At 35.7% G+C, this 19,400-nt stretch overlaps 1 long non-coding RNA gene across 4 annotated transcripts in view; it reads left to right on the top strand.

The window, feature by feature from the left end:
* Nucleotides 1-19,400, top strand: part of LOC122183175 — a 368,354-nt gene that overhangs the window by 132,239 nt on the left and 216,715 nt on the right. For 3 of the 4 annotated variants that reach the window (XR_006180127.1, XR_006180126.1, XR_006180128.1), the window contains one exon: nucleotides 1,632-1,791. This is a non-coding gene — a long non-coding RNA (uncharacterized LOC122183175). Of the gene's footprint in view, nucleotides 1-1,631; nucleotides 1,792-15,820; nucleotides 15,858-19,400 lie in introns of those variants that run through there. The other variant, XR_006180129.1, reaches the window with a different exon arrangement.

A 19,400-nucleotide genomic window follows, 5' to 3' on the forward strand; every position in this document is an offset into this window, starting at 1 on the left:
AACACCTATATTTGAAGCTCCCAACTTGAAGTTTGTTGCTTTCTGAAGAAGAAACCATTATTGCTGTAGTAGACGTGATATAGTATTTAAGTGTCATTCAGTATGTTTCATTTGGTCAGATATTTACCTGCTTCTGCTCTGAATACGAGCATATCTGTTGCAACATACTTGTAAGCATCCTATTCCTCTATAGGTAGTGATGTATAAATGCTCTGGAACTGTTATATGGTCTAATTCAAGGTTAACACAATATTCTGTAAACCAGAAGGACATTTAACACTTTGCCAGAATAGTTAATACTGCTTTCAGCCTTTCCCCCACTCCCTTCAGCTTAAAAGAATTTTAAAAAGAAATGTATTTTCAAACTAAAATAAACCTTCTTTAATGAGACTATACATTATTTACAGAAAAATGCCACTAAGCTCAATTAGTGCTGGTCTCACCACTGGGTAGAATTGAAGTTTTTGAATTTTTTTAATGTAGTTCATTGAAGTCATTTACTGAATCTGGGGCAATACTCTATTTTTAATCAAGTTTAAAGATATAATGCATGAGAAAACATTAAGACACTGTATGGATTTTGTGCTGCTGCAAAAACACACAGACAAAAGCATGAAATTTATGCAACTTCTTTCTTTAACTAAGAAAAATTGCTTGAACGTTATTTTAAACAGGTAATTCCTTATTGCCACCTCTCAATATTATTAATTGGTTGATTATTGGAGTTATTGTAGAATCTATTATTATAGTCTTTTTTGTTTAATATTTTACTAACTAACAGTATTATTTAAAACTAGTTTGCTGGACAACAGCAGCCATTCTAAGCATTGCCTGGAGTCCAGAAACAGATGTATGATAACAGAAAGCAGAATTATCGGAAGCAACAGCTATGTACACTTCATACAGTAATCAACAACTCAGAATGCAGTATTTCAAGTGCTTTTCTATTGAGCCAACCAGTTGTTGTGAACTGGAATTTCTCTCAGGCCTTTTAATATATAGTTTTGAGGATCTAAAATAGCTGCATTTATCCTGATTTTTATGGTCTTGATACAAGCAAATGTTGTATATTGCTCTATTCTATTTGATTATAATATTCTATTTCTATTAAAATGATTTTTAAAAACCTTCTCAAAATTCCAATAACACTATTTCAAGGAACATAACATGGTAGCAGAGATTATCTACCCCTAGAATACCTTGGTGAAAATATTCAAGTAGCAAGAGTTTTTCTAGTCTTATGTCCTATATACATCTGTTAAATTACTCAGAGATCTCATTAAATAAAGCTAATGTACTTGTAAAACAGTAGGGAGAGACAGTATATCATTGTAACTGTTAGAAAGAGCCATTCTGGCGAGGAGGGAGCCAAGAAGGCTAGGTGTATGCTGGTCAGTGTAGATGTTTCTAGGCCATAAATCTTGGCCCCTTCCTGCCTAGTTATTGTGTATTTCTTTAGGTGAGAGATTGATTGTAGCAATGGAAGATGAATTTGCCCATAGACTTTTTCTTGCTTTTTTTTTCTTTTTCTTTCTTTTTTCCTTTTATTATTATTTTTTTTAACTCCTGATGCCTTGCCAAGGTGATAATGCTTTTTTTTTTTTTTTTTTTCTTGCAATCATTTGCTTTAGATTAAAAGCATGAAAGAGCGCAGAGAAACACAGGAAGGCTTGTCTCTGCAGTCAGGCGACGATGAGGACATGAAGATGTATAACTGTCCCAGGTGTGAGAACATCACAGTTTACCCCCTCAGGACTTGTAACAGGCTTGCCAGAAGGAGAGTGAAATAGGGTAAGATTTGAGGAAGAATGCTGGCATTCCTTTATTGTAAATGGTAGTTGAATTTGTTAAGTGTTGTTAAATTGTGCAACAGTGCTACTGTAATATTCCTTACTTGTCTACTGCTGAGCAAATCGTTTAAGAACCACCCACCCCCCTCACCCCATTTATTCTATGTAGTGAATGTGGAGGGGCATACTTTCCATGAATATATATAGATGCTGAATTTATAAGGATCAATATAGTCACAAATGTTGTACAACATGTCAGGATATCATAAAAAGCAGGCAGTTCTATATAAAATACTAGCTTAATCTTGGAGATTTTAAAGCCTCATTAAAATGTGGATAAAGTCCATATATGGAATGGCAGCATTCAAAAGGTTGAAGTTGTATATCTGTGGTGCAGAAATTTTAACCATTACATTTGAATGTCAGTCGACTCATTTGATCACAGATGATATTAACATGTAAAAAGTTAAGATGATGAGATGCATCGTGTATATCATATAAACCAATAGGATTTGTTGTTTAAAGCTGGGGGAGTGCCATAAATAGCATTAGTTCTTAATGGGTAAAAATTCTAACACAGATCTGATGGCGTATCTTATAATAATCAAATCTTATATCACAGGACTTTCAGGTGAACTTTATAACTTCTGCTAAGGAGACATCTCGTGATAATTAGGCAGAAAAACAGTGTTGCAAAGTCACGTTTCCTTGTGCTGGAGAGAATGAGAGAGCACTGTTGAGGCTGGGATGGGAGCCTGGTCAGAACAGAACGGGCACGTGAAACCAGGAGGGCATGTGTGCATCTGCTAGTGGCTTTCAACACTGAAAATTGCAAATATTCAGGTTCTTGTATGTTTCTGTAGCAGAGCTGCTCTAGCTTTGCAGATGGCTAATTTTACTGAAAGGTGGGAGCATTTGATCCCACTTGAATTGTTGTTTGCCAGATTTGCAATAATTTGACAGTGTGTTCTACAAATCTGCTTGGTAAAGCTATCTGGTAGTAACAATATGAGGATGCCGACTGCTTTTTCATGGAGAAACTTTGAAAGTCAAGCAAATACTTTTATCTTGACCTTTCTGCAACGCTGCCCCATATTCACTCGTTGTCAGCACATGTTTATCTGGAGTCATTTGTCACTGCCATCCGTCACTCCTCTGCCATTCCCATCAGTCCCATTATCTGGGATCAGGAGAGAGCTGAGGATGTAGCCTGAAGGATCATTAAACCTCAGCTTCCAGGTACTGCAGGTAGTCCAGGTGGTCTGTTGTTATTTATAATAAAGAAACAACACAGCAGAACTGCCTGGCAGCGGCCCATGAGGCCTTGTGAAAGGACGGGCTGAGGGATGTCATCACTGAAGGACAGCTAAAAGTGGACTTTCTTTCTCCCACACTGTAAGCAGAGAGGATTTATTGAACATCTGTTCGGTACATGGCTGGGAAGATTGATTAATTTAATTGCTCACACTTTGCTTAAGTAACATTTGAATACTTAATGTCAGGTTTGAAGGATATTACAACATTTACCCACATACCTTTTTAAAGAGGCAGTTTCTTATTGCTTTTTGTGTGTTTTGAGAATATTGAAATGCATCCTTGCCGAAAAGTCCAGGAAAACCCTACCAATTGGGAAAAGCTGCTTCCTCTCATAAAAGCAACCAGTTATGTTTTTACATTTTGCTTGTTATGATAAATCATTCAAGTAATGAGGTTGGATTGTCCTCACTGAATGGTGGTCATTTTCCTTGTGGTATGCAGGATAGAAGACAGTTCAGCATATTATATATTTCTTTACCATTTAATATAGTATTGTAGTCATTTTGAAGAAATAGATGAGATAGAGCACAATAATTTACTGCGTGTTCTATTCAGGGAGCATATTTGGGGAGAAATTCCTGAGATCCTTTTGAATCCTACCCATCTAATAAGGAAGAAACATTAAGCAGTAGAACATTCTGTGTTGCTTATTTTTATATATTCTGTTATCAAGTTTATCACTAGTATGCCCAAATATTATAAAATCAAACTGAAAGTATTAATGATCATATAGAGTATCTGGCAAGAAAAATGAAATCTTTCCCAAATATACCACAGTTAACGTTATTTTAGAATAACAAATATTGATATTCTTGCCTGTACATCTGGTAACAATGTCTGTGACTACTAGCCAGCGTTGACTTTTTAAATATAAAGGTGAAGCGCCTTCTTTTGCTGCGGTGTAGAACTGGCTTTGCATCTGTCATCATCAAATGTTAACCTGAAAAAAAACCAGACTGATAGATAGACATTCATGTTCAAAGACTGATCCTGTATGGTCTTTTCCATCCTGAAAGTGATGTTTTTCCGTCCTCAGTTCTCTAGTGAAGATGTTCTTTGATCTCTTTGTACAGCGGTTCATTTAAGTCTGATGAACAGTAGATATTCTATTAGATACAGGATCTTCAAATATTTGTCTTACTTTGCGTGTAATTTGCTTTGGAACTGTTAGTACAATAAATAGTAAATGATACTGGCTTACATAGCCATGTATTTATATTGTCAAAGATACCATATATATAATATTCTCACAACAATGCTTAACTCTGAGAGGGCAGGGATTTAACACTACTACATGACTAATTTACTACTTTCAAACATAAAAATAAGAGCTTAGAAAGAAAGGCCTCATATGAGGCTGCATAAAGCGGCAGTGGTGCTTAATAATAGCACTGGCATTTTGTTAGCATCTCTACAGGAAAAAAATTGTCTTAGGGAGGGATAATCTACAGTCAAATCTGATTGAAGTAAAAAAAAACATTGGCTGATTTCTTTTGAAAGATGCCCGTCTGTCCCTGAATTTGACTGTACACAATACATCCTGCAACAACGAGTCAGATTGTCAAGGCCAGAACCAGGTGCCTATGTTACTTGTATCCTTCTACATCAGTCATACTGTAGGGAGCAGACAATTAATTCTGGAGCAAAATTGAAAGTCAGAGGCAGAGTGTGAAAGAACAGAATGACAATAATAAAGTGCCCCTGCCTCACATTAATCTCCCTCACTTCAGGGCTGTCAGAGGCGGCCTGGCGGTGACTAATGCCAAGCTTTGCATACAGTGGTCACAGACATGAGCAGCATGCTCCCTTTACAGCATCCGTGATTCGCTTTGTTGAGTTTTTGACTCCTGCGGAATCATTGAAAAAACAGCCGCTGGTCATAGGTAGCAGGACGAAGTTCCTTCATCATACACCTATTGATCGATGGGCAGCATTCCCGGGCTTGACTTGAAAAAAATGGAATCCTGACAAATGCAGGGAGATTAAACTAACTTTTTGAACGGATGAGCTCAGCAGATAAGGGTTAATAAGTTTAGCTTTGAGGAAGTGCATATCATGTGCACATCCAAGCATTGAGACAAAATGATCTTGCACCTCTATAGACACACTAATCCATTAACATTGCAAAAGACTTTGATATACATTTGGGAATTGTGTTCCATTGATTTTATTGTCATCTTTTTGCACAAATAGTAAATAGGCTAACATTTAAGGAACGGTGTAATTATTCCCGAAAAGCAAGACATCAATGTAAAGTTTATTGTTGCAGACCAGACATTTTGACAGGAATACTGTAATATTCCAGAGGTGTCACTGGGTTACTGAAAAGGTTAAAAAATGGTGCATTGTGTCGGAGAAGAAAGGCAGTAACAACAAACAGCATTCAAAAAATCACAGGCAGTTCTGCAGGAAAGTGGAAATATGTCATGTAACAACATACAGCTTCTGTAAGTGGATTGCTTAGGAAGAAAGTGAAACATATCTAATGAAAATGCTTCCTCCACTATCAGTGTTTCAAGGTTCTCTCTCATAATTTAGAATGCAAAAATAACTTTCCTCTCCAGATCCTCCTTCTATTGTTTGCAAACCCCGCACATACCAATGTGTTGTGGACTTTGATATGGCTGTGTTGGAAAATTTCATTTATCTTCTCTGATAATCATGGGACAAAAATCCCACACAGGACTGTACTTGTCAGGCTATGCTGGTTGTTCCTTGCTAGATGTGTGTGTATATACTAAATCAGCAGGACAATAGTATTTTTATGGAGTGTATTTGACAAGGAGAAAAGTACTTGCAGTCCTGCATTGTAGATGTCCAGCAAAGAAGCATTCATTAGAATCTGAATGAGAAGAGGGAATGAATATACAGCGTTTACTGAATCTAACTGAGAAAACCATGAATCATAGAATCACTGAAGTTGGAAAAGTCCTCCAAGATCATCCAGTCCAACCGTTCACCTAACTATCAATATAACCCCACTAAACCATGTACCCTTGTACCACATCTAAACATTTCTTGAACACATCTCTGGGCAGCCCATTCTAGAGCCAGACTACTCTTTTGGAGAACAAACCTTTCCTATTATCCAACGTGAACCTCCCCTCATGGAACTTGAGGTTATTCCCTTCAGTTCTATTGCTAGTTATGTGGGAGAACAGGCTGACTCCCACCTCACCACCACCTCCTTTCAGTTAGTTATAGAGAATGATGAGGTCTCCCCTGAGCCTCCTCTTCTCCAGACTAAACAATCTCAGTTTCCTCAGCCTCTCCTCATAAGTGTTGTGTTCCAGTCCCTTCGCAGCTTTGTTGCTCTTCTCTGGACATGCTGTAGTGCCTCGATGTGTTTCTTTAAGTAAGAGACCCAAAACTGAACACAGCACTCAAGATGCTGCCTTACCAGTGCTGAGTACAGACGGATGATCACTTCCCTGCTCCTGCTGACAACCCTATTTCTAATACAAGCCAGGATGTTGCTGGCCTTCTTGGCCACCTGGGCACACTGCTGGCTCATGTTTAGGCAAATGTCGATCAACACCCTCAGGTCCATTTCTTCCACAATCTTGCAGCTACTCTGCCTCCAGCCTATAGCTTTGCTTGGGGTTGTTGTGGCCAAAGTACCTTCTGTTTAAGTATATTGTTGTTTAGCATTCTAGGGGACTAGGAAAGAAACTCATAGGCTCTCTTGTATATAGAATATAGCACATTATTTGATTGGGAACTGAAAAGTAATTGTAGTAACACTTTGAGTCTTACACATTGCCACGAACCATATTTTTTTTCCTTTTTTTAATAAGCAAACTTATTTCTATTAGAGAACTTATTTTCATTAATGATTTTAACTTAATACATCATTGTAGTATTTCCCATAGTTTTTTTTTTCAAGCTCCTTAACTGGATATTTGTCTTTTCTTTAAGAAGATCGTAGGAAGTATAAAACCTCCATTGTAAGCCATGAGTATGGTTTAAATCTGGGAACCTGAGCATGGATAATTTCATGCTTGTTGAGAAAAAGGAAGTCTGGTACCTGGCAGCAGACTTCTATCCTTCACTTGGATTAACCATTTAATGTATTGCAAAAGATACTTTACAAGAATTGTACTAAAGCATAAGGAGGTATATGCATATGTTGCATGCCAGACATTTCCAAGAATATTGCTATGAGAATGTTGAACAATGTCAATCACTCATCTGAGTTAAGCTTAATTCTAAATTCTAGGTTGCTTAAACAGAAAACAGTTTACGGTGGTATTGGCGTTTTGGGACTTTGGTGTTGGGACTTAAGATACACCTTGGTTTGTGCATTACCAGCTGTGTTAGTCTCTCGTTGTTTTGCAAGTTCTTACTGGCAGAAAGAGTTCATACTTTAGGTTCATTTGGAGGTACTTTTTAATGGACAGATTAATGTTGTGTTAGGTACATAGCTTCTGAGATTTTTGTAATAATTGAATCATGACAGTGGAACCTCAGAGCGTGTTCTGCCAAACACAGCATGACTAAATGGAAATATAATTAATTTATCTTTAATTACTAAATTAAAGTAATTCTTATGTAATCTGTTGCTGAAGTAAGCCTTATCTGGTTTATGATGTAGAATGAATAAGTAAATGAATAAACTAAAGGCAGAAATTATGTGAATTGTAGTTATGATAACCTCAAAAAGATTTTTTTTTTTTGATCCAAACTGTTTAATCTGAGGTATGTGCAGGCATTTAGACCTGAAATTGGGAAAAAATTGAGAAGCACTCATAATATCACTACTGTCTCATGTCGTGTGTTAGACTTAACCTCAGTCCTGCTCTCTGGCTCCATAACTGTTAATGAGAACGAGTAGTGAAATCCCACAACTGATTTCAACTGGAAATCCAGCAGAGCTGCCACTAATAAATGGTGAATACAGCATTCCCCTATTTATATCCAGTGCCTTTGGAGTTTCTCAAATGAAGTGCAGGGTTGCTTTTCAGAGCTATGTAAAATGTATATTTCTCATGGTTTTACCAGTTCTGAAAAGAGTCACAGTTAGGGAGCTGCCAATCAACACAGCTTTGTTTAAAAGTTTTGTATAAAGCATTGGTGTATAAATCCTGCCTCTTCAGCTGACCTAGATGTACTATGTCTAATTATGTCCACAATGCATACTTTTAAGTGCTTGACTGAAAAAAATGTGATTTTCCCATTTTTTTTCTTCATTGTATTTTTACAGAGATGTAGGATGTCTGGCTTCTTTGCTATTCTACTATGAGAAATAAGCTGCACCTGGAACTTCTGGGTTTTATCTTATAGGAACCCTGAAGAACTTTCATATAAGTGTCATTATAACCATTTCCATAATGGGGACTCTTCCCCATAGTTGTGCTTATGTCACTTGTTTATGGTGATATGTGCTCACTATGATATTTTCATTGTTACATTCTGTTTCTTCTATTTTTCTTTTTCTTTTTTTTTCTCTAGTTCACAGTTAGAGGTAATTGAGCCCATAAACATGTAGCCAGTTGCTGAAGAAAAGCAACTTAAATGTGATACAAGTAAGAATTTGTCACATGATCTCACTGGGATTAAATAGATTTACTCTTCATTTTGTTTTTATCAGTTAATAGTAGTTTTTTCCTTCAACCTTTCAGTGTGGTTTGGAGGCAGTACTGACCAATAAGCATTTGTATTGCTTTTATTTGATTAGAAAGAAAGTGAAGAATACGGGAAAAATATCTGAACATAAATCATTGCTGAATATTCATTAAGTAAAATGTCAGACCTTATGATAATTCAGGTGGGAAGGAATGCCAGGAGATCAGGTAGTCCAGTCTCCAACTCTAGTGCTTCAGTAGTAGTTCTGATCCCCTTATTTAAGCACTCCTGAAACTCTATGTCCATTCAGTCTCTGAGGGTTTTACCACTGGGAGCAGAGTTCAGCTTAACACTAAGTTCATCTATTTCCTGATGAAATGTTTTCAGAATTGCAAAATTGTTTTGTGGTATGGGAAAGCCATTTTATATCCATCATAATGTCTAAATATGAAGCATCATCTTCTGTGGCCTGAAATCTTGCTTCCAGAGAAGCAGATTGTAGCCATGCTTATTTGATGACCTCGTGTTGCCCTTTTGGTATAGCAGAAGAGGCTGCGTAGAACATCATGTGTTACTTATCAAGCAAGTTTCATAGTCCAGGCCCTGTACTGACACATTTCTATCCATCCCCTGCAATGCATACAGCAGGAGTATTCCATCTGCTCATAATGAGGCATAGCAGGGGAGTAAATCTTATAAACAGAAAGATTCCCATCACTTGCAGTTTCATTGATGAATGTCTTTGCAACAATATTTGCTTGTGACAAAGATTTTTAGCTATTCATTTGTTAAAATATCCGTAAGGTGTTGAACAGACCAAATTAGCCTGTTGCTAAACCTGGCAAGCTCCTTGGCTGAAATTTTCTTAAAGAGGTCCAGTTTCGGGTCAAAAATTCTAGTTGCAAGAATCTTGCCTATATACCCCTAAAGTATACATGATAATTTTGTCTCTAGTCTAAGAGTGATGCAATTTTAACTAGATCTAATTCAAAACAAAGCACATGCTGTTCTTTATTTAATTCCTTTTGTAAACAATTTATGGCAAAATATAAATGGAAGATTAAACAAAGGAACAAAAAATAGCACTCTGTAAAGGTTTTCTTTTTAAATGTAGGCCTCTTTGTACAATAGAGTACTGCAGTGCTTTTTGGAGGGAAATAATTTTTTGTGATGTGTATGAAAATTGGAGTTTTGATAGACAGAATAAGCTGCAATCCAGTTTTAAACTATAGATTTTCAAGCAGATTGATGCAACAAATTGTTAGCAAATAGCAGTTTGCAATTTGATGCTAATTAGACATAAGGCAAATATGTGCCATGACAAATTAGCAGCAAACCATACTGAAAAGGATTAGCAAGAGCTGGCACAAAGACTGCTCGATTTTGCATACTTCTTGTCTTAGTCTAGGAGGTCTGAGCCAGTTTTCCTTCTCTGTAAGCAGGAAACCAGAGCAGAGATCACAGGCATGCTAGAATGCCTTTAATTGCATATTTGAAATGTTTTAACTCTCTCTTAATCCCATGGAGGCTTTTCTCCATACCACCAGCTTTATTATCCTGGGAGATGATCAAGTACTTTATCCATTTAATATAACTAAATACATTATGAGGTAAGTAACTCACAGGGTTATTTACTTTGGCAAACCTATTGTATTTATAAGAAAATACCATATTCTTACTCATAACACCTTTCATACCTTCCTATAAATGTTTTATGGCAGATTTAATTATTAATTTCATTAATAATTTTTTTCCAGAGGTTTATCAAATTTCTTTATTGCTATGCACAATTGCCTTCAGTAGCTGTGAACTCATCAAACTCATCAGGGTATCCAGAAATCATAATGCAGTTATGTTTAGGAAAGACTAAAGCAGGCAGGTAATTTTTAACCCAGCTCTTCAGAGATATGCTGGAATACAAACATAGTCATAAGTGCGACTTAAGATCTGAAACAAATTACTCTTATGTCCTGCGGGTGAGATTATTTTGTTGAGATCAAGAAGCCTAAACAAAAGCCACAGTAAAAATACCTCATTACTGGATCCAAGCAACTTGCTTGCTGTTTGTTTATTTATTCATTGGAAGCTCTCTGATTTTCCTCACATTTTCGTTTCATATTTGCTGATGTGTACTTTGTCAGTTTAATTTTTAGATATGGAAATGACTAGTTTATACTTCAGGGGATGATTGGGCAGATCAGAAATACTTAAATACTTTTTATCTTTTCAAATCTCAGTTCTAGAATGTACAAAATATTTAACTTATTAGCTGATTTAAGATGCTTGAATGTCTAAAATGGTATATATTTTACATTCCTAACATTCCTACGTCCACATATGGATCAAAAGATTGTTAAAAATAGTTCAAAGGTACTAAAATGTTGTGTGGTTGAATGTATACACACATTTCATTGAGCAAAATAAATGAAGTGGAAAATAAAAGAATACTTTGCACAAAAGATACCTAACTTCTTTCGTAAGTCTTACAGAGAATTCCTCAGACAATTTAAAACATGATCAATAACACGTTTTGCCACAGTGCTGTCTTCGTGTATAAACAGTAAGATAACATGCTATTAAGGCTTTGCAAAAAGGTGATGAAATAAGTTATACTATTAAAAAGGAAAAGGAGAACAAAATAAAGAAAAAAACCCAAACTGCAATTTCTAAGGGCTTTTTTGTGTTTTTTATATTAAAGGTATTGTCCTGTAAAAGAGCCTATGTGCACTGAGGTCTGGAGAAACTTCACTAAAGATTGTAAAAGTTTGGGCATGTGCTTAAGGATGTGTGCTACTTAATAGTGGCTAGCTCATCTGCAATGCTTTGAAAGCTTTTGACTAATCTTATTAATGATTCAGCTCTTTCTGTAGTCCACAGGCTCATGCTATATTATCATTGCTTTCACCTTCATTTCATGAAGGTCTTGAGCTTTGCATTTGCTTCCCTTTCACATCTTTTCCATCCTCAAAATGGCTATTCTGGAATGTTTTTGAATGTAAAAGGACTTTCTGTCAGGAAGTGGTTCCATCTCTACTACTGAGTGCATCAACATTCAAAATTGGACGCTAGAGTTTTCCAATGACTTGAAATGCCCATAATGTATCTCCAAGTCCCCTCACTGCACCATTCTATGACAGCCTTTCTGACAGTGCCTAAACAGATCTTACATATTCATGTAGATGCACTGTCAGCCGAGACATTGGCTCTGTGTGCTTTGCTTGTTCTTGTCGCAGTTGCGGTGCTGGCAAATCTTTATATTACAGAGGTTTAAATGCACTCTTGGTCGCGATAGCACTGCTGTGTATTGACACTTTCAATCTTCTGGTGAGCTCTGTTATGACCGTTAGGTTCAGCCCTGTTATGACCATTAGGTTCACCCTGTTGTCACTGGGTCATGCAGTACCCACTGGCTGTAAAACAGCTTTGGAACACACTGAAACTCTTCCATGAGGTGGTGACTGCTTTACTGCCGTGTTCTTTTTTTAGGCTTTCTTCATTGTCTGTAGCTAGGGATTTCCTTTTTCAGAGACTATGCTGGGACCTTTTTGGCCTCTTCTGGTTTCTTTCAAGTGGGTTTTGAATGCAAAGTGGTTTTTCTTAAATGTGAATTTGTTTCTAAGTGACAACAACAAAAAAAGCATTTTCACAAGAGGAAAAACAAATATTTGATGCAAATGTAACCTATATAAAATTCTTAAACTGATGGAAAAAAAAGCACAGAAAACATAGCATGGAAAACACTGATTTTGTTCAGGTTACTTCATCTGTCTTGGGAAATCAGAGTATACGCTAGAGCAAATTCGTGCTGATAAAGCATACATATTTTCTGACAAATATATTAATCTCTGTTTAGATCATGAGATTTGTAATGTACGTTGTCCCTAGGAAAATGCGTGCACTCATGGAGAACCTCATTGACATAGCTGCAGAGAAGTTAGTTCAGAAGGGCAGATTTTCAAAACTGTTATCTGAGGTGGTTCAGTCAAGTTTAGAATATTTGAAACAGTGTAGATTGGCATCTGCATGATATGTTTTGACTGACTGTTCATTTATCTAAGTTGTTTGTGGATTTATGTACAGATGTGCTACACATTTGACTTCAAAAATCCTATTTGTTTCTGTTGCATCGTTGTGTGTGGAGATGAAACTGCTGATGTGTTCCCCGCTGTGCACCCTGCTTAAGAATAACTTCGATGGTTTAACTTTCAAATCCTTCAAGAAATACGTATCATTGTTATTAGTGTTTATAGTACAGACACTCTGATACAGCCTGACACTTCTTTCAGACATTGAAATATTTAAGGTTATCTAGAGACTCAGGAATACCCATATAATCATCAAACATTTATTGTCCTTATCTGCATATCTAAAACTCATCAATGAATAAAAACAAGAGAGGAATGTTAATTGTTTTAAAAAATGAAACAAAATATTATCCTGGTGTAATTCATCGTTGCTTTATCTATTTAAAATGCTTGAATTCACTTTGTTAGCAAATTTCTCTTGACAAGTACACCTATTTATTATTGCTAAGCATCCTTTTTAGGAATGTCTGAAATGACACATGTATTGTTTTAAATAAGATCATAGAGTTAATTTTTAACCACACAAGCAATACACTAACAATAGAGCAAACAAAACATAATTAACAGTTTTATGCCATCCATCAGGATCATTTTATTTGCTGCCAGCCTATACCAAAAGCAAAAATGTTTTGACTTCAATTAAAAATTTTAAACAAAATAAACCTGTTGTGATTGAAAGCAGAGAACATATATACTGCTAGGTATTGTGTACGTTCATGAATATTAGTGTCTACAAGCATGGATTTAATAATAGGGGAGTTAACTTTGCTACTTCATTAGTGAAGGATAATGTGAAAGCTCTTCCTGCATCCACCCATTTATAGCAAGGTGGTATGGCTCTGTCCCCAGATATATATATTTCATTCTCCCTGGAAAAGACATTTAAAGAAAAAGCACCCCATGTATATTTTTAATTTTATAGAGAAATTAAAAAAGTGCAGACATTGATAATCCCAGTATATTAATGTTCTAAAGAAAAAAAGTATTCTTGATAGTGCTTTTTCATTACTTGTTTATATTTGATGAGTTAACTTTTGATTTTTTTTTCTTCTAAATAATATAATTACATCATAATTACAGGTTACATAATAGTTATGCTATTGTTGTGTCACTAGACAGGACCTTACCTTTAGCAGATATTGTGTTGTATTACCATCACAGGAAAGGATATTTTGAACACCAGAGATGTGTTTCATCCTGAATTTGTGGCTGTTAAGAGTTTGAGTTTGGCTATAATTGTCATCTCAGCAGTTGGAAGTATAACTGGAAGTATAAACTGGAGGAGAAAGTACTATACATACTAAGCTCCTATTTATTAAAACACAAGTACTTATTTAATTTAAACATTCCTGAATCATATTAATTCCTAATTAATTTCTGATTTGTTTATTTTATTAGATTCATTAAATTGTAGACTTAAAGAAATAGAGAATCCCCATCGGATGAAAAAGATGGAGTAAGATCCATACCGAATAACTCAACCTAAGGTCTCACTGCTCCCTGTTTACTTTGGAAATATGCATGTTAGGGTATGTCTATGTAGTTCACTGTGGTCTATGTTAAAAGTCTGAGATTATTTGCAAGCAAGCAGATACTTCTGATGCGATACAGGCAGATTTATGTACTAATACCTAATGTCCTGAAAACTACCTGCTCAGCATAAGGCATACGGTAATGTGGTTGCATCAGTGTCTACTTCCATGGTTTTCCATCAAGAAATCCTGTGGGTAATATTACCAAGCTTTGGAATATTAGTAAGATTTTGGAATAGAAATTATGTTCAACTCCCTTGCCTATATTGCTTAATTCTGAAATTGACAGTTAAATAAGTGGCAGATGGTAGAGAATTTTGCAAACACACAGCATTTTCAAATTAATTTAAATATACTATATGTAAGTGTGCCATAAGCAGAATCATAAATTGCTGAGATGCACTTGTAGATATGCAATGAGGACTGTAACCTTCAGCTTTCTAGCTGTCAATTTTTTCTTTTGTTCTTTATTCTATTTCTGGAGAAGAAGCTGTTCATCAGTTTGTGAATTTAGGTTCAGCAGAAACAGGAAGAAAAAAAGATTATCTGGATTAAAAAACTAGCAACAATAATTTAAAGATTTCCCTAAGTGAACACACAAAGTAAGACTGGGCAAATCATCATAAACCACGTCTCTCAGGCTGCTAGAAATGTTTACATTCACGAAGGAATTGACAGCTGCATGAAAAAAATGAGTTAATGAAATGCATTTTCCTGCTTCAAGAAATAATAATGCTACTAGAAGAATGGAGAACAGTCCTGAATTGGGCATATGAAAAAGTTAATAGGAGGCTTTCAGATACACTGAATTAACAATCACTTGCTCGATATGTTTGCTGGATACTTGTAATGTAAGGGTAGAAAAAAGGAGTGTAAGAGGCACAAAGAAACAGAAATATAGACACAACAATTTTTCATTAGTGAAGTCCATAGAACTCCTGAAGGATTTCTGGAGAAAGGCAAATATACAGAGTTTTGATTACAGTGCAATTCCCTGCAATGCAAATTGTATAGAATTATTTGTGCTGTTCATAGTCATTGATTGAATTGTAAATTAATGATAACTACTTGATAGCAACGCCTCCAGTGAAATTCAGATCCTACTGGAGTCTCTGGGAGATTTGCCATTTCTTTCATTGGGGATGGGGTTTCCCCATGATCATCATTACTGCAGACAGCTCAATAAAAAAGGCTGCTCACTTCACAGCAGTGGTCTTAGTAGCAGCAAAATGGTTGGATGAATAAAGAATGGGTTGGAAAATAATAGTGCAAATATTGTGATACCTATCAGTGATATCCTCTTGCAGTGAAAACAGTTGAATTCTTACCTTCCTGCTTGAAAATGTGTAGTACAAGCAGAAAAGATACAGGAATAATCAAAAATATCCAGATGCATAGAGAAGTTTCTGTACAAATAAAGAGTGCAAATAAGAGAACTCATTTTAAATGAATGAAAATATGGGTACGATTTTAGATGAAATGAGTGATTTACTCAGGGTTAATCTGATTTCTCTCTTCTCTTTGTTCCATAGAGCAAACAATGAGATGTGCCAACAAACTGAAATTTGGTAAGGAGGTGTTTTTGAGGTTTTGCAGAATGGAACTTACTGATTAATTAGGTCCTTGGAATGAAAAATATGGCAGGATTAAGCCAATCTACTGACTAAAACATATCTAAATGGAACATGCATATTGGCAGTTCTCACAGGTAGAATGAAGTAAAATAATGTTTATCCTATGAAAATGTTTTGGTGAGTGATCCATTGGGGTTTTGTCATTTTGTCTTCCTCTTTAAAATAGCCATGAAGTCTGTTTGTTATGGGTCATAGGATGCTGAACTAGATGACATACTGCTGTGACTTTTATGAATTCAGCAACATCTTCAACAACATCTGCCACCATGGGGCTGAAATTTAGTACAGATTAGGAAAGAGTGAGAGTCTTCACATGGCCTCACAGGGCAGTACCAGGCCTGGGTCTTACACTCCTTTGGTAGAAGAAAACCTCTGCTCTGTAACAGTGAGGACCTCCTGGGTTAAATAAGTGTTCTTAGTCCTGGATCAGACATCAGGAGATCTTCAGCCTCTGGTGGAAAGCAGGATTTACCCTTTTGTTTTCATCTTTGATGTTTGGACAATAAACAAAGCCCTGAAGCAAAGACTGGACTCTTCTAGACATAGATAATTGCATAGGCTGGTAAATAGCTTCAGCTTTTCAATTCTATTTTAGCTTTCCAAGAAAAACATGTTCTGATTTGGTATTTCATGCAATGCATTGACTAATGCTTCTGCCACATGATGTAGCAAGAGTTGGTTTGTAATATCCAGATGTTGTCAATGAACAACTAAAAAAATATATATATTCTTTTACAACATGACTTTTTTTTCAGGCATAATTTCTTATGATGCAGTACAGTTTCTTAAACAAAATAGTAGAAAAAGCTTAGTAGCTAGAAATGCTTAATGATTAGGGTGGTGTACAGCTGAAGCATTACCAGTGAAATTGCTTACTTACTGATCTGTTGCCAGGTAGTGAGCCAATTAGCAGTACTGGTTATTATTTACATTTCATGCTATATATCACTAAAATTGTGGTGTTGATTTATCATTTATATTGTTGTATTGTCAGCATAATTTATTTAGATCATGCTGAGATACCTGGAAAATTAAGTAATAAAGAGAATGGCATGGAATACATCTGCATTCAGAGGTATTTACCTTTCTTTTAATGAGAACTCGTGTTCAGGTAAATCATGGATTACTTGCTGTTCTATTGTTTTTTGAATACATTTTCAAAAAATGTATTCCTTCTACTTTTTTTCTCTTATCCAATTTTGTTAAATAGATAACTATTAAATAGTTGCTTTTGGCAGATTGGTTGAAATAGCACTCGAACTAATCATGCCATCTTAGTTGATTACTGAGCTGCAGAAATCTATGGTGGTTGATACATTGTTGAGGTTTCCAGTGTTCCATATGTATTTGTTTCCTTAATCTCTTGGCACATACTAGCACAGTATCTTTTTTCTGGAAAATCCTTTTTAATTGCTTGTATTTCTACAAAGTTAGGTCTTAGAAAATCTTAAATTGGTTGAAACATTGGAATCAGCTCTCCATCTTACAGAATGTAAGTATCTCAGATATATCCAGTTGACCAACAAAGTAGCCATGATTTATTTTTTTTTAAGAAAACAAAACTTTTCTGAGGTTTTGTGGTGTTGTCTCATGACCTCTTTCTCTTGATCATTCTGTCCTTATCCTTTAAGTTAGGTTTCCCATTAAGCAATAATTCAGAGCAAAGGGGAAAAAAAGATTATTTTTCGTAAGATGTGAGGTAACGTGACTTTTTTTTTTCAGTTACCTTTACTCTTTTTTTCTTTTGTTTCCTTTTTTTTTTCTTTTTTCTTTTTTTTTTTTTTTGTTTTAAGAATAGATCTAACGAAAATGTAGACCAGAACTAAAACATGTTTTCTTCCAGTCTATCATGATACAGGGATCTTTTGAAAGTGACCTTTGCTTAAACAGCTCTATTGACTCCAGCACCTGAATTTTCTGCCTGTTCTGTAGCACGATTTTCAATTTTCACAAGGCTGCTTCTTCACTGTGACTCTGCTGGGTGTGTTCAGACCTGAAAAAGCAAATAAGCCCAAGGTGTACCCAGTAAATCTTTGAGTAAATATCCAGCAATGTTTAAGCAACCACCTTATCTTGTATTTACTATTTTTAAGTTAATAATTTTTGCATGCATTTGGTGTGCTGAAATGTTTGTGTACGTCTTCAGAAATAAAAGAGGAAAAAATTCTATTAAATGGAAAGGAGAGAATCCTGAAAGTGGACCTTTTTAATTGGAGAATCCCCGATAATCCTCTGTATGAATTTCAATATGAGGCTGTGTGATCAGAGTGCATGATTTAGTATTTTGATAGTAGATCTGCTGGAATAGAAACCTTGTAACATGGTTCAGACTGTCTGGGTTAACTGAAACCCATTACAGGAAAGAGCTGTGAAAGAGAATGTAAATGATACCTGACTCAACTCATTTCTTGTGGTCGGAGGAGTCTTGTATTTTGTTTGAAATCTCCTACTGCAAACAGCAACAGTTCATGTACAGCATTTCCTGGGAAACCAGTGTGACAGTAGTCTCAGAGATTGAAATCATAGGTGTGTTATGGATTTTCTGTTAAGCTTTAAGTTAAATAGTCTTAAAAGAGCGCTAGGAATCAGTCAGGTGGATTATCTGGAAGTTACGGCAGAACTTTGAACATTAGGAAATAGCAGACCTCTAGTTAAATGTTCAAATTTATCATATTAATAAGTAAGATACTGTGTCCATTTATTTTGACAATTGCAGCTTATTTTGAATCATAAGTTACTTGTGAAATACGAGCGCCCTGAAAGCAGTGTGTTTTATGAAGGCACTGAAAGGTAAGTAACTGGAAACCATTCATGAGAAGAGGCTGGGAGCGTGTGTGTGTCTTTATGCTTCTGTGACTGTGTACAAAGATGGAAATACCTTTATTTTTGCTTCAAGATATGCAAATGAGCTGGGAGTTGGGGATGCTTCACTACATAGGTTTACTGTGTGCCTGCTGTAAAGATTTCAGGAGGGGGACAGCAGGTTTTTCACTTCCCATGTTTCTTCTTTAACCTCTGCATGTTGTTACACAGCTGAAACTGAATACACGATGGACTGTAGGAAGATGTGGCATTATTGCATCTGTAAGAGAAGAAAGATCGTTTGACTTGCTCTTAGCTGTGTTATTTGAGATTCACAAGATCTCTTCTCACTTGAATGATAAATGTCAAGTTCCCACAGAACCCGTCCCTTATTCTCTTTAAATTTAATGGAAAACATTTGTCCGAGGCAGTTAGTGGTTTTTATGTTTAAATGTTATAATATTGATGAAATTAAAGTTCTTTATTTTAATTTTATTTACTACAAAAGTCAATTGCTTAATCAAAAGCTGATTCCTTTAGGCAGAAAATAGAATCCCAGATTTTTAAGTGTTTATTCTTTTGAACTTGGTTAACTTATGTTCTAAATCTTAAACTTCACTAGTCAGTCACAGGATTTCATTAACAGCATTAGAAATATTAACACATTTCTAGACT

This window comes from Lagopus leucura, unplaced genomic scaffold, assembly GCF_019238085.1.
Source record: "Lagopus leucura isolate 7727_CA_CO unplaced genomic scaffold, USGS_WTPT01 Super-Scaffold_100017, whole genome shotgun sequence".
Classification (NCBI taxonomy): Eukaryota; Metazoa; Chordata; class Aves; order Galliformes; family Phasianidae; genus Lagopus; species Lagopus leucura.